We start from the raw sequence: 11,033 nt of genomic DNA, 5'->3' as shown, positions 1-11,033 counted from the left end.
CTACATCCACGTAATGGTTTATGTAAAGTTACGAACTGATGTGATGTGGGACTATTTGATTGGATTAAAGGAGAGGATTAGGCCCACCCCACCTGAAAATCAGGGGGGCATATATAGATTAGATGGAAAGTATACATAGCATCTACGTAGCCCTTTGTAAGTCTAGGATTAGGCTTCTTATTTTCAGAGGACGTTGTCCTGGCGGTTTGCTAACATGTGGTCCCACGTGTCAGTGCTTTACCAAACCGATCCGCGCCCCACATGAGGCAGAACAACGGCAGAAGAACACGTGGTTAAGTTGAAGAAGATGAGGGAGAAGCGGACTTGGCAACGAATGAAATGATGGTTGCTTCGTCCCTCCAACTTAACTGCGGGAAAGGTGCAGCTTTGTGATTTGACGCCTCATTGCTCATTACTACGCCGGCGCCATGACTGGGGTGCTTCACCCCGGCTGCTCTGCACTGTATTTCGGTATGGCACGTGGACCTGGTAGCTTGATGTCCCACATGTCGGCAAAAGGGACTAGAAGATTTATGAAAGCGAGCGCTCCACTCTTACGACGGAGGAGTAGACGACACAACGGCCCAGTGAACTGTCACTTGTACTGTATAGTACTATAGTTTTGCTGTTTCGCACGATCCATCGATACAAACCCGATTAAACAGGAAGGGCGGGATTTTTCCTGCATGGTAGATGATACTGGCCATACATTTCAAAGGCAATTTTAATGTATGCAAACTGAATAATTATAAGTAACAATATGATATCTAGTAAAACTAAAAACACATATGATTTATTGTGTTAGAGTGTAGTAGTAGTGTTGTATTGCATAGTTGTTAGATGTAACATGCGAGAACGTGTAGACATGTAGTTTTGGAGGGCCTACAGAGAGAAAAGCGTAATACAGTCACCGAACTTCAGAATAAGCTGATTACGGTCACTATATACATTTTGCGGTGATTATACGGTCACTTGCTCACAGTTCAGCATCGGATTGCACTCTGTTGACCGGCCAAATAGTCTGCGTGGCGCCATGTTGACTAGTTAAATTGACCACGTTCCTTGTGGGTCCCACCTGTCAGTTCGCATAGGCAAAAGGTCAGATAAACATAAATTTACGCAGGCGCGACAAGGCTCCAACCCGTGCGCAGGAATCACCTGGTTATGTATGTGTCTGTCAGGGCCTGATGTGTGCGCATCCACGTGTAGGTTGAGCACTTGAGCATGAGAGTGTGTGTTGGTCATGTGGTGTACTGGTGTGTGCATGCATGTGTGCGTGTGTGCGTGTGAGTGTTGTGTGCGTGCGTGTGAGTGTTGCGTGCGTGCGTGGCTGCCTGTGTACGTGTGAGTGTTGCGTGTGTGTGTGGGTGCATGTGTTTGTGTGAGTGTTGCGTGGATGCAGTTCATGTTGGAAATATGCCCTAGAGGCAATAATAAATTAGTTATTATTATTATATTTCATTGTTCATGATAATCGTTTATTATCCATGCTATAATTGTATTGATAGGAAACTCAGATACATGTGTGGATACATAGACAACACCATGTCCCTAGTAAGCCTCTAGTTGACTAGCGCGTTGATCAATAGATGGTTACGGTTTCCTAACCATGGACATTGGATGTCGTTGATAACAGGATCACATCATTAGGGGAATGATGTGATGGACAAGACCCAATCCTAAGCCTAGCACAAAGATCGTGTAGTTCGTATGCTAAAGCTTTTCTAATGTCAAGTATCATTTCCTTAGACCATGAGATTGTGCAACTCCCGGATACCGTAGGAGTGCTTTGGGTGTGCCAAACGTCACAACGTAACTGGGTGGCTATAAAGGTACACTACAGGTATCTCCGAAAGAGTCTATTGGGTTGGCACGAATCAAGACTGGGATTTGTCACTCCGTGTAAACGGAGAGGTATCTCTGGGCCCACTCGGTAGGACATCATCATAATGTGCACAATGTGATCGAGGAGTTGATCATGGGATGATGTGTTACGGAACGAGTAAAGAGACTTGCCCGTAACGAGATTGAACAAGGTATCGGGATACCGACGATCGAATCTCGGGCAAGTATCGTACCGCTAGACAAAGGGAATTGTATACGGGATTGATTAAGTCCTTGACATCGTGGTTCATCCGATGAGATCATCGTGGAACATGTGGGAGCCAACATGGGTATCCAGATCCCGCTGTTGGTTATTGACCGAAGAGTTGTCTCGGCCATGTCTGCATGACTCCCGAACCCGTAGGGTCTACACACTTAAGGTTCGATGACGCTAGGGTTATAAAGGAAGTTTGTATGTGGTTACCGAATGTTGTTCGGAGTCCCGGATGAGATCCCAGATGTTACGAGGAGTTCCGGAATGGTCCGGAGTTAAAGATTTATATATGGGAAGTCCTGTTTTGGTCGTCGGAAAAGTTTCGGGTTTTATCGGTAATGTACCGGGACCACCGGGAGGGCACCAAGTGGGGCCACCAGCCCCGGAGGGCTGCATGGGCCAAGTGTGGGAGGGGACCAGCCCCAGGTGGGCTGGTGCGCCCCCCCCCCACAAGGGCCCAAGGCGCCTAGGGTTTGGGGAGGGGGCGCCTCCACCTAGCTTGGGGGGCAAGTTTCCCTCTCCCCCCTTGGCCGCCACCCTAGATGGGTTTGGGGCTGCCGCACCCCTTGGGGTGGAAACCCTAAAGGGGGCGCACCCCCCTCCCTCTCCCCTATATATACTTGAGGACTTTGGGGCTGCCAACACATGAGTTTTGACCTCTCCATGGCGCAGCCCTGCCTCTCTCCCTCCTCCTCTCCCGCGGTGCTTGGCGAAGCCCTACAGGATTGCCACGCTCCTCCACCACCACCACGCCGTCATGCTGCTGCTGGACGGAGTCTTCCCCAACCTCTCCCTCTCCCCTTGCTGGATCAAGGCATTGGAGACGTCACCGGGCTGCACGTGTGTTGAACGTGGAGGTGCTGTCCATTCGGCACTAGGATCTCCGGTGATTTGAATCACGACGAGTACGACTCCATCAACCCCGTTCACTTGAACTCTTCCGCTTAGCGATCTACAAGGGTATGTAGATGCACTCTCCTTCCCCTCGTTTCTAGATTACTCCATAGATTGATCTTGGTGATGCATAGAAAATTTTGAATTTCTGCTACGATCCCCAACAGTGGCATCATGAGCTAGGTCTATGCGTAGTTTCTATGCACGAGTAGAACACAAAGCAGTTGTGGGCGTCGATTTTGTCAATTTACTTGCCGTTACTAGTCTTATCTTGATTCGGCGGCATCGTGGGATGAAGCGGCCCGGACCGACCTTACACGTACTCTTACGTGAGACTGGTTCCACCGACTGACATGCACTAGTTGCATAAGGTGGCTAGTGGGTGTCTGTCTCTCCCACTTTAGTCGTATCGGATTCGATGAAAAGGGTCCTTATGAAGGGTAAATAGAAATTGGCATATCACGTTGGGGTTTTCGCGTAGGTAAGAAACGTTCTCGCTAGAAACCTATAGCAGCCACGTAAAAACTTGCAACAACAATTAGAGGACGTCTAACTTGTTTTTGCAGCATATGCCTTGTGATGTGATATGGCCAAAAGGATGTGATGAATGATATATGTGATGTATGAGATTGATCATGTTCTTGTAATAGGAATCACGACTTGCATGTCGATGAGTAGGACAACCGGCAGGAGCCATAGGAGTTGTCTTAATTTATTTATGACCTGCGTGTCAACATAAACGTCATGTAATTACTTTACTTTATTGCTAAAGCGTTAGCCATAGTAGTAGAAGTAATAGATGACGAGACAACTTCAAGAAGACACGATGATGGAGATCATGATTATGGAGATCATGGTGTCATGCCGGTGACAACGATGATCATGGAGCCCCGAAGATGGAGATCAAAAGGAGCAAAATGATATTGGCCATATCATGTCACTATTTGATTACATGTGATGTTTATCATGTTTTACATCTTATTTGCTTAGAACGACGGTAGCTTAAATAAGATGATCTCTAATTTCAAGAAAGTGTTCCCCCTAACTGTGCACCATTGCGAAGGTTTGTTGTTTCGAAGCACCACGTGATGATCGGGTGTGATAGATTCTAACGTTCGAATACAACGGGTGTAAGCCAGATTTACACACGCAATACACTTAGGTTGACTTGACGAGCCTAGCATGTACAGACATGGCCTCGGAACACGGAAGAACGAAAGGTCGAGCATGAGTCGTATAGAAGATACGATCAACATGAAGATGTTCACCGATGTTGACTAGTCCGTCTCACGTGATGATCGGACACGACCTAGTTGACTCGGATCATGTTTCACTTAGATGACTAGAGGGATGTCTATCTGAGTGGGAGTTCATTAAATAATTTGATTAGATGAACTCAATTACCATGAACATAGTCTAAATTGTCTTTGCAAATATGTTGTAGATAAATAGCTCACGTTGTAGCTCCCTGTTTTAATACGTTCCTAGAGAAATATTAAGTTGAAAGATATTGTAAGCAACGATGCGGACTAGGTCTGTAGTCCGAGGAGTGTCCTCACTGCTACACAGAAGGCTTACTTCTTTGATGCACCGCTTGATGTGCAAACCCCTACAACGTCGTCTGTGGATGTTGTGAACACCTGACAGACACATCCTGATGACTACTTGATTGTTTAGTGCGCCATACTTTACGGCTTAGAATCGGGATTCCAATGACGTTTTGAACACCATAAGACATATGAGATGTTCCAAGAGCTGAAATTGGGATTTCAGGCTCATGCCCGTGTTGAGAGGTGTGAGACCTCTGACAAGTGTTTTAGCCAACAAGATGGAGGATAATAGCTCAACTAGTGAGCATGTGCTCAGAATGTCTGGGTGCTACAATCACTTAAATCAAGTGGGAGTTAAACTTCCAGATAGGATAGTGATTGATAGAGTTCTCTAGCCACTATCACTAAGCTACTAGATCTTCATGATGAACTATGACATGCAAGGGATGGAGTTGATCCCGGAACTGTTTGTGGTGCTTAAGACCGCAAAAGGTAGAAATCAAGAAGGAGCATCAAGTGTTGATGGTTTAACAAGACCACTGGTTTCAAGAAGGGCAAGGGCTAGAAGGGAAACTTCATGGATGGCAAACCAGTTGCCGCTCTAGTGAAGGAACCCAAGGTTGAACCCAAACCCGAGACTAAGTGCTTCTATTATAAGGGGAACGGTCACTGGTAGCGGAATTACCCCAAATGCATGGTAGATAAGAAGGCTGGAAACTTCCACAAAGTATATACGTGTTATTAATGTGTACCTCACTAGTACTCCTGGTAGCACCTGGGTATTGGATACCGGTTCAGTTGCTATTATTGGTGACTTGAAACAAAAGCTACGGACTAAACGGAGACTGGCTAAGGGCGAGGTGACGATGTGTGTTGGAAGTTTTTCCAAAGTTGATGAGATGACCATCGCACGCTCCATCTGCCTTCGGGATTAGTATTGAACCTAGATATATGTTATCAGGTGTCTACGTTGAGCATGAATATGATTAGATCATGTTCATTGCAATACGGTTGTTCATTTAAGTTAGAGAATACTGGTTATTCTATTTACATGAATAATACCTTTCATGGTCATGCACCCTATGTGAATGGTTCATTGAATCTCGGTCGTGGTAATACACATGTTCACGCCAAAAGATGTAGAGTTAATAATGATAGTACCACTTTCTTGTGGCTTTGCCGCTTAGGTCATATTGGCGTAAGATGCATGAAGAAACTCCATGTCGATGGATGTTTGGAGTCACTTGATTTTGAATCACTTGACACATGCGAGCCATGCCTCATGGGCAGGATGACTAAGACCCCGCTTTCAGGTACAATGAAACGGGCAAGTGACTTGTTGGAAATCATGCATGCTGATGCGTGTGATCCAATGAGAATTGAAGCGTGCGGTGGATATCGCTATTTTCTCATCTTCACTGACGATTTGAGTAGATATAGGTATATTTAATTAATGAAGCACAAGTCTGAAACGTTTGAAAAGTTCAAGCGATTTCAGAGTGAAGTTAAGAATCATCATAACAAGAAGATCAAATTCCTACGATCTGATCAATGAGAATATCTGAGTTATGAGTTTGGCAAACACTTAAGACATTGTGGAATTGTTTCACAGTTGAAGCCACCTGGAACACCACAGTTGTAATGGTGTGTCCGGACGTCGTAATCGAACCCTATGAGATATGGTGCGATCTATGATGTCTCTTACCAATCTACCATTTTCATTTTGAGGTTATGCGTTAGAGATAGCTGCATTCACTTTAGATAGGACACCATCTAAGTCCGTTGAGACGATGTCGTATGAGCATTGGTTTGGCAAGAAACCAAAGTTGTCGTTTCTTAATGTTTGGGGCTGCGATGCTTAAGGCTTTAGCAGGAGAAGCTCGAACCCAAAAGCGGACAAACACATCTTCATAGGATACCCAAAGGTGACAGTTGGGTATACCTTCTATCTCAGATCCGAGGGCAAATTGTTTGTCGCTTAGAACGGGTTCTTTCTCGAGAAGGAGTTTCTCTCGAAAGAATTGAGTGGGAGGAAGATAGAACTTTATGAGGTTGTTGAACCTTTACTTCAACCAGAGAGTGATGCAACACAGAAAGATGTTTTCTGTGGCACCTACGTCTGTTGAATAGGAAGTTAATGATACTGATCATGAAGCTTCGGATCAAGTTGCTATCGAACCTCGTAGGTCGACAAGGATATGTACTACTCCTGAGTGGTACGGTGATCCTGTCTTAGATGTCATGTTGTTGGACAACAATGAACCTACGAACTATGGAGAAGCGATGGTGGGCCCGTATTCTGACAAATGGTTAGAAGCCATGAAATCCGAGATAGGATCCATATATCAGAACAAAGTATGGACTTTGGTGGACTTGCCCGATGATCGGCAACCATTGAGATAAATGGATCTTTAAGAAGAAGGCGGACGTGGGCGGTAATGTTACCGTCTATGAAGCTCGACTTGTGGGAAAGAGTCTTTTCACAAGTTCAAGGAGTTGACTACGATGAGAATTTCTCACCCGTAGCGATGCTTAAGTCCGTCGGAATCATGATAGCATTAGCTGTATTTTTCGATTATGAAATCTTACAGATGGATGTCAAAACAAGTTTTCTTACCAGTTTTTCGTAACAAAAGTTGTATGTGATACAATAAAGGGTTTTGTCGATCCCAAGGATGCTAAAAGGTATGCTGGCTCCAGCAATCCTTCTATGGACTAGAGCAAGCATCTCGGAATCGGAATATATGTTTTGATGGAGTGATCAAAGCTTTTACGTTTATACGATGTTTGTTAGAAACTTGTATTTACAAGAAAGTGAGTGGAAGCACTACAACATTTCTGATAAGTATATGTGGATGACATATTGTTGATCCGAAATAATGTAGAATTTCTGGAAAGCATAAACGGTTGTTTGAAGAGTGTTTTTCAAAGGAAGACCTGGATAAAGCTGCTTACAAATTGGGCATCAAGATCTATAGAGATAGATCAAGACGCCTGATGATACTTTCAAAGAACGCACACCTTGACATGTTTTTGAAGGAGTTCAAAATAGATCAGCCAAAGAAGGGGTTCTTACCTGAGTTGTAAGGTGTGAAGTTGAGTAAGACTCAAAGCTTGACCACGGCAGAAGAAAGAAGAAGGACGAAGGTCGTCCCCTATGCTCTTGTCATAGGCTCTATACAGTATGCCATGCTGAAGTACCGCACCTAATGTGTGCCTTGCCACATGACTGGCAAGAGGGTACAAAGGTGATCTGGGCATGGATCACCAGATAGCGGTCAAAATTGTCCTTAGAGGAATAAGGAAATGTTTCTCGGTTATGGAGGTGATAAAGAGTTCGACGTAAAGAGTTACGTCGATGCAAGCTTAACACCTATCCGGATAGCTCTGAGTAGAGATACCAGATACGTATAATGGAGCAACAATTTGGAATAGCTCCAAGTGGAACGTGGTAGCAGCATCTACGATATAAAGTTTTGCGAAATACATAGGGATCTGAATATGGCAAGACCCGTTGACTACAACCTCTCTCACAAGCATAACATAATCAAACCCAGAACTCATTGAGTGTTAATCACATTTATGTGAACTAGATTATTGAGTCTAGTAAACTCTTTGGATGTTGGTCACATGGCGATGTGACATGTGAGTGTTAATCACATGGCGATGTGAACTAGATTATTGACTCTAGTGCAAGTGGGAGACTGTTGGAAATATGCCCTAGAGGCAATAATAAATTAGTTATTATTATTATATTTCATTGTTCATGATAATCGTTTATTATCCATGCTATAATTGTATTGATAGGAAACTCAGATACATGTGTGGATACATAGACAACACCATGTCCCTAGTAAGCCTCTAGTTGACTAGCTCGTTGATCAATAGATGGTTATGGTTTCCTAACCATGGACATTGGATGTCGTTGATAACGGGATCACATCATTAGGAGAATGATGTGATGGACAAGGCCCAATCCTAAGCCTAGCACAAAGATCGTGTAGTTCGTATGCTAAAGCTTTTCTAATGTCAAGTATCATTTCCTTAGACCATGAGATTGTGCAACTCCCGGATACCGTAGGAGTTCTTTGGGTGTGCCAAACGTCATAACGTAACTGGGTGGCTATAAAGGTACACTACAGGTATCTCCGAAAGTGTCTGTTGGGTTGGCACGAATCGAGACTGGGATTTGTCACTCCGTGTAAACGGAGAGGTATCTCTGGGCCCACTCGGTAGGACATCATAATAATGTGCACAATGTGATCAAGGAGTTGATCACGGGATGATGTGTTACGGAACGAGTAAAGAGACTTGCCGGTAACGAGATTGAACAAGGTATCGGGATACCGACAATCGAATCTCGGGCAAGTATCGTACCGCTAGACAAAGGGAATTGTATACGAGATTGATTAAGTCCTTGACATCGTGGTTCATCCGATGAGATCATCATGGAACATGTGGGAGCCAACATGGGTATCTAGATCCCGCTGTTGGTTATTGACCGGAGAGTTGTCTCGGCCATGTCTGCATGACTCCCGAACCTGTAGGGTCTACACACTTAAGGTTCGATGATGCTAGGGTTATAAAGGAAGTTTGTATGTGGTTACCGAATGTTGTTCGGAGTCCCAGATGAGATCCCGGATGTTACGAGTAGTTCTGGAATGGTCCAGAGGTAAAGATTTATATATGGGAAGTCCTGTTTTGGTCGCCGGAAAAGTTTTGGGTTTTATCGGTAATGTACCGGGACCACCGGGAGGGTCCCGGTGGTCCACCAAGTGGGGCCACCAGCCCCGGAGGGCTGCATGGGCCAAGTGTGGGAGGGGACCAGCCCCAGGTGGGCTAGTGCGCCCCCCCACAAGGGCCCAAGGCGCCTAGGGTTTGGGGAGGGGACGCCTCCACCTAGCTTGGGGGGCAAGTTTCCCTCTCCCCCCCCCTTGGCCGCCACCCTAGATGGGTTTGGGGTTGCCGCACCCCTTGGGGTGGAAACCCTAAAGGGGGCGCACCCCTCCCTCTCCCCTATATATACTTGAGGACTTTGGGGCTGCCAACACATGAGTTTTGACCTCTCCATGGTGCTGCCCTGCCTCTCTCCCTCTTCCTCTCCCGCGGTGCTTGGCGAAGCCCTGCAGGATTGCCACGCTCCTCCACCACCACCACGCCGTCGTGCTGCTGCTGGACGGAGTCTTCCCCAACCTCTCCCTCTCCCCTTGCTGGATCAAGGCATGGGAGACGTCACCGGGCTGCACGTGTGTTGAACGCGGAGGTGCCGTCCGTTCGGCACTAGGATCTCCGGTGATTTGAATCACGACGAGTACGACTCCATCAACCCCGTTCACTTGAACGCTTCCGCTTAGCGATCTACAAGGGTATGTAGATGCACTCTCCTTCCCCTCGTTGCTAGATTACTCCATAGATCTATGGAGTAATCTAGCAACGAGGGGAAGGAGAGTGCATCTACATACCCTTGTAGATCGCTAAGCGGAAGAATCGTACTCGTCATGATCCAAATCACCGATGATCCTAGTGCCGAACGGACGGCACCTCCGTGTTCAACACACGTACAGCCCGGTGACGTCTCCTACGCCTTGATCCAGCAAGGGGAGAAGGAGAGGTTGGGGAAGACTCCATCCAGCAGCAGCACGACGGCGTGGTGGTGGTGGAGGAGCGTGGTACTCTAGCAGGGCTTCGCCAAGCACCACAAGAGACGAGGAGGGAGAGGGGTAGGGCTGCACCAACAGGGAGAGCAAATCACATGTGTTGGGCAGCCCCAAACCTCATGTATATATAGGGGGAGGGGAGGGGCTGCGCCCCCACCTAGGGTTCCCTCCCTAGGGGTGGCGGCCAGCCCTAGATCCCATCTAGGGGGCGGCCAAGGGGGGAGAGAGGGGGGCGCACCACTAGGTGGGCCTTAGGCCCATCCGAGCCTAGGGTTTGCCCCCTTCCCCTCTTGGAGGCGCCTTGGGCCTTGCTGGGAGGCGCCCCAACCCACCTAGGGGCTCGTCCCTTCCCACTATTGGCCCATGTAGGCCTCCGGGGCTGGTGGCCCCACCTGGTGGACCCCGGACCCCTCCGGTGGTCCCGGTACACTACCGGTGATGCCCGGAACACTTCCAGTGGCCAAAACCATACTTCCTATATATCAATCTTTACCTCCGGACCATTCCAGAACTCCTCGTGACGTCCGGGATCTCATCCGGGACTCCGAACAACATTCGGTAACCGCGTACATACTTTCCCTATAACCCTAGCGTCATCGAACCTTAAGTGTGTAGACCCTACGGGTTCGGAAGCCATGCAGACATGGCCGAGACAACTCTCCGGTCAATAACCAACAGCAAGATCTGGATACCCATGTTGGCTCCCACATGCTCCACGATGATCTCATCGGATGAACCACGATGTCAAGGACTTGATCAATCCCGTATACAATTCCCTTTGTTTAGCGGTACGATACTTGCCCGAGATTCGATCGTCGGTATCCCGATACCTTG

Source organism: Triticum urartu, chromosome 1, assembly GCF_003073215.2.
Source record: "Triticum urartu cultivar G1812 chromosome 1, Tu2.1, whole genome shotgun sequence".
Lineage (NCBI taxonomy): Eukaryota > Viridiplantae > Streptophyta > Magnoliopsida > Poales > Poaceae > Triticum > Triticum urartu.
Note: the sequence above shows the minus strand (reverse complement) of the source record.